Source organism: Atractosteus spatula (genome assembly GCF_055471065.1).
Source record: "Atractosteus spatula isolate fAtrSpa1 chromosome 10 unlocalized genomic scaffold, fAtrSpa1.hap1 SUPER_10_unloc_17, whole genome shotgun sequence".
Classification (NCBI taxonomy): Eukaryota; Metazoa; Chordata; class Actinopteri; order Semionotiformes; family Lepisosteidae; genus Atractosteus; species Atractosteus spatula.
In genome coordinates, this window is record NW_028296620.1 from 115,572 (window position 1) to 123,195 (window position 7,624).

Genomic DNA, 7,624 nt, shown 5'->3' on the forward strand with positions numbered 1-7,624 from the left:
GTGGATTGATTAGAGATATCAAGTACATACAAGTCATTTTTTAAATGTTGTAGTTCGTCTTGTAAAAATGTTATGAGTACATCATCTGTCAACAATTACACAGGTTCTGTTTCCATATTGCGGATTTTGGTTACGTAATATTATTTTCTAATTTCACGTTGTGAATATATGATTTGGGCAAACAGAGCCGCAAAGAAGTACATTATGGGTTGTTGTTTTTTTTTGCAGTTTTATCTAGAACAAGCAATGCTTAAACCTTTGTCTGATTCTTGTGAAACTATCCACACGACAGTTACCTAGGAGTTGACTTCAGTGATGTCACTGATGGGATGTTTCTAAAAATCCATCCACTGTAAAACTTCTCCAGTTATCCTGCATATGTATTCGCTAATGAAGCTGTGTGTTCTGAGCCTGGTTCTCTACATTTCTGTATGAACCAGCTTAGAGGGCTAAAGACAGCTTGTGTTTAAATTGAGTGTAAGGTAATTTATGCTTCTAAAATCATGGTCAGCATTGATTATTGTACTGTGCTGTAAACTTGTTCTGTGCCTAATTACATTATTTTATAGCTTTATCAAATCTGTACATTGTCTGTCGATAATGTTTCTGTAGTGCTTTTTCAGCCTTCAGCATGTGACTGTGCTGGTGGCGCTGTGGGTTAGTTTCCTGACTCCCATGTCACATGGTCTGTGATTGAATCCCATGGAGCTATGACTTTATTTTTTAACAAACATTTCTTTGAAAAAATGAAACGTTTCCCTTGGTCAGAGATTAAATAAAACCTCACTCGCACCAAACAAATTTATATTTCTAAATATCACAACATGATCAAATTTAAGTCTTTTTAATAACAATGAATAGTCACCTATGCGTTACAAAATAAACATTTATATTGATTTGAATCGCGTTTTGATTTAAATCGTAAACGCGTTTAAATATATGTGTTTAAAGGCGATATACTGTATAAAAGCGCTGATTCTTATGGAATGTGTTCCGCCGGGGATTCAAAAAATGTATTTTTTTTAATCGCGTATCTAAGGAAAATTGCAGTATAACTTTGTTCATGCACAAACAGTGGCATGTTACATTATAATTTGGGTGTCTCCTCTTGCCAGAAAGCTCTAAATTGCATTTTGAGTGCGGTTTCTGACTTTTTCTAAATTGCAACCCATAAATAAAGCTGATACAGTTTAGACTTACTGTATTCTAAACTGTATTACAACAGCACATTGGACAATGCAACGTAAATTGCAAAAATGCACTTGGAATCTGTCCAAGCCCTACTACGAAAATTATTTAAACTGCGACACTTATCATTCACCTTTAATAAACTTTATTTTATATAGCGTTTTAAGCGAATAGGTAATTAGATTGCTCATAAACCTAATCGCTTTTTCTACATAAACACAGCGTGATTGCTCTCTGAAAATGCTTTTCCTTTATATTTAGGCTCAGATTTCAACTATAGATCGTATTATTATAAACTTTCTTGGAAAAATGTCTTTTATGTAAACCATGTTTGCTATTAATTCATTTAGGGCTAAAATACGTTCATTGTCTTCCAATCGAGTCGAGTTGACATTGGAAGCTTGCCACGCCCGGACTGTTACACCAACGCATGTTAAAGCGATTTCATTGAGGAGCCTAGCTACTAGTTAACACTGTACTTCCTACTTTGAAAATACCTGTGAAACCGGTTTAATTCGTCACAGCCAGCACTCCTGCAGAGAGGGGGGGTTGTACTTGTTAATGTCTGATGACATACAAGTGGAAAGATTACAGATTTTAATCGTCTTTTTTCTGAAACAGGGAAAATCTGATCATGTTTCTCTATAACAATAATAAAAAACTTTATTTTACATATCACCTATAAAAGTGGCATCTCAAAACAATACATTAGATGTAAACCACAGATTACAAGGTAAATACCCAGACAAACGCAAACGCGTTTTTAATAAAATGCTTTTATTCATTCAACAGAGAGAGAGCGTAAAACCTGGGTGTAAAAGCTGTTCCTTTTTCTGATCACTCGCTCTCTGAGATACATGGGAATCCAGGGTTTTTTTATCAACGCTTTCTTTTCCGTATACCAGATCTTATGGAACCACTTCAGAAGGGTGTCAGCCAGTCAGATTCCAGGAATCGGTACTTTAAAGGAAAAATACACACCGGTATTCCATTTCTCCCTAAACATTTTAAGCATCGAAGTATTTAACTAACATGTGAAATAGCGTGTGAAAAAGTGGTAGTTTTAAGCTTTTCTGCTAATATAATATGGAATCGCGTATCTAAAGAATTTAATAACGATATGATTATATTCGTGTACTGCGACAGGGCTGTGTAGGGCTGTTTCACCTCTCTCTTCATGCGACTGTACCAGGAAGAGGATTTCTTTCTATTCGAAACGTGTATTTTAAAAGTTTAAGAAGTAAAAACCTTACAGCGTACACAGATTTCTAAACTGATCAGGATCGTTATCTTTGTCTTATGCATAATAATGTTCACCGCTCTGTCCAGCAAATTAATAATAAACTTTATTTTATATAGCGTTTTAAACGAATAAGTAATTAGATTGCTCATAAACCTAATCACTTGCTTTTTCTTTTTATTTAGGCTCAGATTTCAACTATAGATCGTATTATTAATAGCCATAATAACAAACAACCAACAAAAACAACCATATAAACATAATACCAACCAAAAACATAGATAACAACCACAATACAAAATCAAATATATCAAACCATTATACTCTCGCAAATTCCTCCAATTAACATAATCCCGCCCCTTATGCAAAACCAAACCCTCCTCCCATCCCAGTTTATCCTCTTTATCATAAACAAAATCCACCTCAATTTTCAACATAAAGCATTACACAAAATCAATACCTCAACACTCCATACTCAACAACGATAATTCACAAACAGCCAGAACATGTAACTCCACATTCCCAAACAGACCTCATTTCCATAGCCCCGCCCCTTATGCAAAACCAACATCCCTCCCCTGTTCTCTCTCTTCCCTGGCGTTTGTAATAGTTTTTATTTTCAAATAAATTTTAGCAAAGTCATGTATTTTAAAAATCTTAAGAGTTTTATATTTATGTCTTTATTTAGTGGTTTCATTAGTGACAAAGGCTAAACTTTCTTGGAAAAATGTCTTTTATGTAAACCATGTTTGCTATTAATTCATTCAGGGCTAAAATATGTTCATTGTCTTCAAATGAAAGAAGGGTTCCTTTCGCCGTGGTCGGGTTGAAATTAGAAGCTTGCCACGCCCGGACTGTTACACCAACGTATTAGCATGTTAAAGCGATTTCATTGAGGAGCCTAGCCTTTCTTAACTAGAACTGTACTTACTGGGTTTTTGAGGGGGGGGGGGGGGGAGGTGTCTTTCGCTGTGAAACCAGTTCAGAAAAAAGACGATTAAATTTAATAAACGATTAAGGGTATTTACCTTGTAATCTGTGGTTTACATCTACTGTATTGTTTTGAGATGCCACTTTTAAAGGTGATATGTAAAATAAAGTTTTTTATTATTGTTATAGAGAAACATGATCAGATTTTCCCTGGTTCAGAAAAAAGACGATTAAAATCTGTAATCTTTGCACTTGTACAGTATGTCATCGGAAAATACAATCAGTTTCTGCTTTGTGTAAGGATGGTTTCAAAAAGTAATCTAAGTGGTGAGAAAGTTGTGCTCCTCAAAGCGCTTTACAGGATAAAAACAATAACAACAATATTGGCTTGGGAAAACGATTTTTTTTATAGAAATACAAAATGAGATACTGTATAATGATGTGCATGAACAAAGTTATACTGCTATTTTCCTTAGATACGCGATTAAAAAAAAATTTTTTTGAATCCCCAGCGGAACACATTCCATAAGAATCAGCGCTTTTATATATCGCCTTTAAACACATATATTTAAACACGCGTTTACGATTTAAATCAAAACGCGATTCAAATCAATATAAATGTTTATTTTGTAACGCATAGGTGACAATTCATTGTTATTAAAAAGACTTAAATCCGATCATGTTGTGATATGTAGAAATATAAATTTGTTTGGTGCGAGTGAGGTTTTATTTAATCTCTGACCAAGGGAAACGTTTCATTTTTTCAAAGAAATGTTTGTTAAAAAATAAAGTCATAGTTCCATGGGATTCGATCACGGACCGTGTGACATGGGAGTCAGGAACCTAACCCAGTCACATGCACAGTGCTGAAAAAGCACTACAGAAACATTATCGACAGACAATGTACAGCGTGTACTATTCTTGTGTTGCGGTACATGAATATAATTATATCGTTATTAATTTCGTTAGATACGCGATTCCATATTATATTCCCTTTTAATCAAATTCTAAAAGTATGCTTGTTGACTCCGGTATCTCTTTAGTTAAAGACTATGATGCTTAAAATGTTTAGGGAGAAATGGAATACTGGTGTGTATTTTTTCTTTAAAGTACCAAGACCAGCCATATACTGTATGTTTATGTTCCAAAATTAATATCGTTTATGGCCTTCACACGCGTTACAGTATGCTCCTATTCTTTTTATGCTCAGCTACTAAGATTTCCCTTCAGTGGTAAAATTCAATATCTACAACGGGCACAGCAAAGACGTTTATTGTAAGTCTTTCTACGACAGACCAACGGACCACGAGTGCCCCTGTCGGTCAACCAATCACATACCGCGGTACCGCGCGTCATCTTGCGTCACAATGCGCGACGCCACCTGCCTGTAACGCGCACTTTGAATGGCTGCATCTGTAACTGTCTCTAAAGTCGGACGTGATGTTTCACGGATGTGCAGTGTGCCTTTTCTCTTGTCATGTTCAAAATGACTTGCTGTGTAATTTCCTGAATGCGTGTCTTGTACTGCTCTGTTATTTCATTTAGATTATCTATGTGGTGTACAGATAAAACCAAACTGCATGGTCTAATTTCTGGGTTCGGCACCAGCTGAACCTGAACATGCATCAGCCGATCTCAACATGATTTGAACACACAACCTTGTGATGTGTTTTCAGATGCACTACCGTTGCACCACGAGATCACTCCCTATAAGTGCTTTTAATTCCCCCAAGGAGAAAAATCAGCGTCCCTGAAAAAGATTTTTTTTCATTCTCTCCTGTGAGAAGCGCCGCTCTTCCAACGAGGGTCACTTCTTCCCAGACCACAGATTATTCTTCCTGTCCGGCTCTCACACAGAGAGCAGACACACTGTCTCCACTAATGTGTTTACTACATCTATAGATCTGACCCCCTTACAGCCCTGATATTCCTGGACAGGATCCCATATTGAGCAGTATTTCTCGCGTTCTGAACTTACAGTGTGTACCAATGTACTTTATACACAAAGTAAGTGTTTTCGTAACTCTTGGACGTTTTGTGAAAATGTTACTAGCATGCCAAAATCGCCCCCTCAACTGAACAGTCCCACCCCCCTCAGTTTTGGATAAAAGGTTTGGATAAAAAGCTTTTGAACACTTTCACTTACTTAACTTGAGCCGTAAAAAATAGTTGTACTTTGTCAATGGTCAGATAACTACACTAACCCCGAATTCACAGTTACTACATCAGACTGTTTGATGTGCAGGAGGGCTATCCGTCCAGGAACAGCACGTTACATAGTGTCTATGTTTTGGGGTGTCAACATTATTATGACCTTATTTTCTCAGGTGGACCAATGCCTTGCAGTAGTTTATCCTCATACTTACAATCGTTATATAACTAGGACTGTAGTTATAGAAGTTTGTACTTTCTGTTGGTTTTACAATGATTTCTTAAAGATTCAGAACCTCGTTACCGTTGATGTTGTTGCAAAAATGAACACATATGGTTGATGCCCCAGGCAAAAATAATCACGTGAGTTCTGATGAACGTGGAACTGTTCTTCATCACTAAATACCAGATTGCTTGTCATTATCTTCTAACATGAAATACTAATCAGTGGCATGCTTGCGAGAATTCACTTGGATGGTTGCAATGGCTCCGTTTAAACCGAAATATCACTGCCCCCCTCAGGATTTCAGACCCCCCCCCCTACAGATCATTCCCCTGGTGCCAGTCCTGGGTATAATGATGAACATAGCTGCCTTGCAAGCAGTGAATCCGGGTGTGATTCCCACCTGACCCATCGACAAACCTTTTCCAATGAATCTTTGATCGATTTAAAAAAGTCTTGAAGCTGGTAGGCTAGGGAAGAAGCACTGTTTGAGTGCACTGAGGAAAATGTGCTACTTTGCTATGCTGCTCCAGTAGCGCAATTGGTCAGGTTGTGGTGCTTTTATAGTGGAGTTATACCGAGGTTGTGAGCTCAATCATCACGTGGAGTAGGTTCCGTTTTCAGCTGCAGAAACGTGCTGTTGAATTTAAGTCGATTCTTGTGTTACTTTTTCCTCTCGATGGAGCTGTATTAATGCAGGCACACCTGCTTCCATGTCAAGTTATTTTATCGTTGCTCACAAAGCAACACACTGCAGACACCTCTGATATTGTCACTGCTTGTGGGCCACATGTTCCTGCTGTCAGCCTACCATGATCATACACCTATAGAAATATTACTGCTGTAGTACAGGAGCGAAGAAACGAAACAAAAGCACACCAAGTTTAAAAAGGTCAAAATGTGTCAAAGCCCTTCCTTGAGGAGGATGGGGTTCGAACCTACTTGTGCAGAGTATAATGTATTAAAAGGTTATTGCCTTAACCACTAGGCCACCTCCATACACACTTTAACCTCCTCCGGACATGAGTTGGCTTCTTTCCCCATACTCAAGGGTAATTTTCCTCTTCCACCTACAATTTCAACATTTACCTTGGGAGATGTCAAACCACAGAGCCTGTGCTGCGCTTCAGTGTTAGCTGTAGTGGACACCCCATTGAACATAAAAAGCATATTGAGCTCCTTGGACATAAGCCATTTCTCGTCACTTGCCCAGCGAGCAGGCTCAGCGCACACTGAATGCAGGTGTCTCAGAGCAATTGAGATGTGTACAAGTGGCTGTAAAAGGGATATTTGATGCCAGTGCCATGGCTTAGTTCTCCGACGGCAGGCGTAGCGGCGCGCCAGTTGGAGTATTCTCGGTTGCATTTAATGGCAACGTCATGGTAACGTCAGCTCAAACCACCAAATGGAGACGGGCGTACCGACAAGCTGACCCTGCTGATGCGGGATTAACATTAGGATGAGAGAATGCTGTGGCTTAAAGTGCTTACCTAGTAAACAGGAGATCCTGGGTTTGAATCCCTGTGGTGTCTGTCTTGCCACACAGTTTATCATTATGGACAGCAACATGCTTCTACATTAAATTTAATGGAAGTGTTCATTTAATTTTTGGAACAACTTGTTTTTTAAAAAATCCATACAAATTGCGAAAGATAAAATACTCATCTTTTTTGTCAGTGCAGAGGAATTACTGCCAGCTGGCAAGGAAAAGAAAACTTTTTTTTTGTCTTTAGCCAAAAACCTGTGATTGTAGAAAAAAGGTGATGTGCGTTAGTTTCTATGGCACAATCAGTCAGTGTATCCTTCAGTTAAACATAACGTTGGTAAATCAAAAGTCCCCCAAGACGCATTTCAAATTAATCCGATCTCAACACCGTCTCCCCTAAATGTGA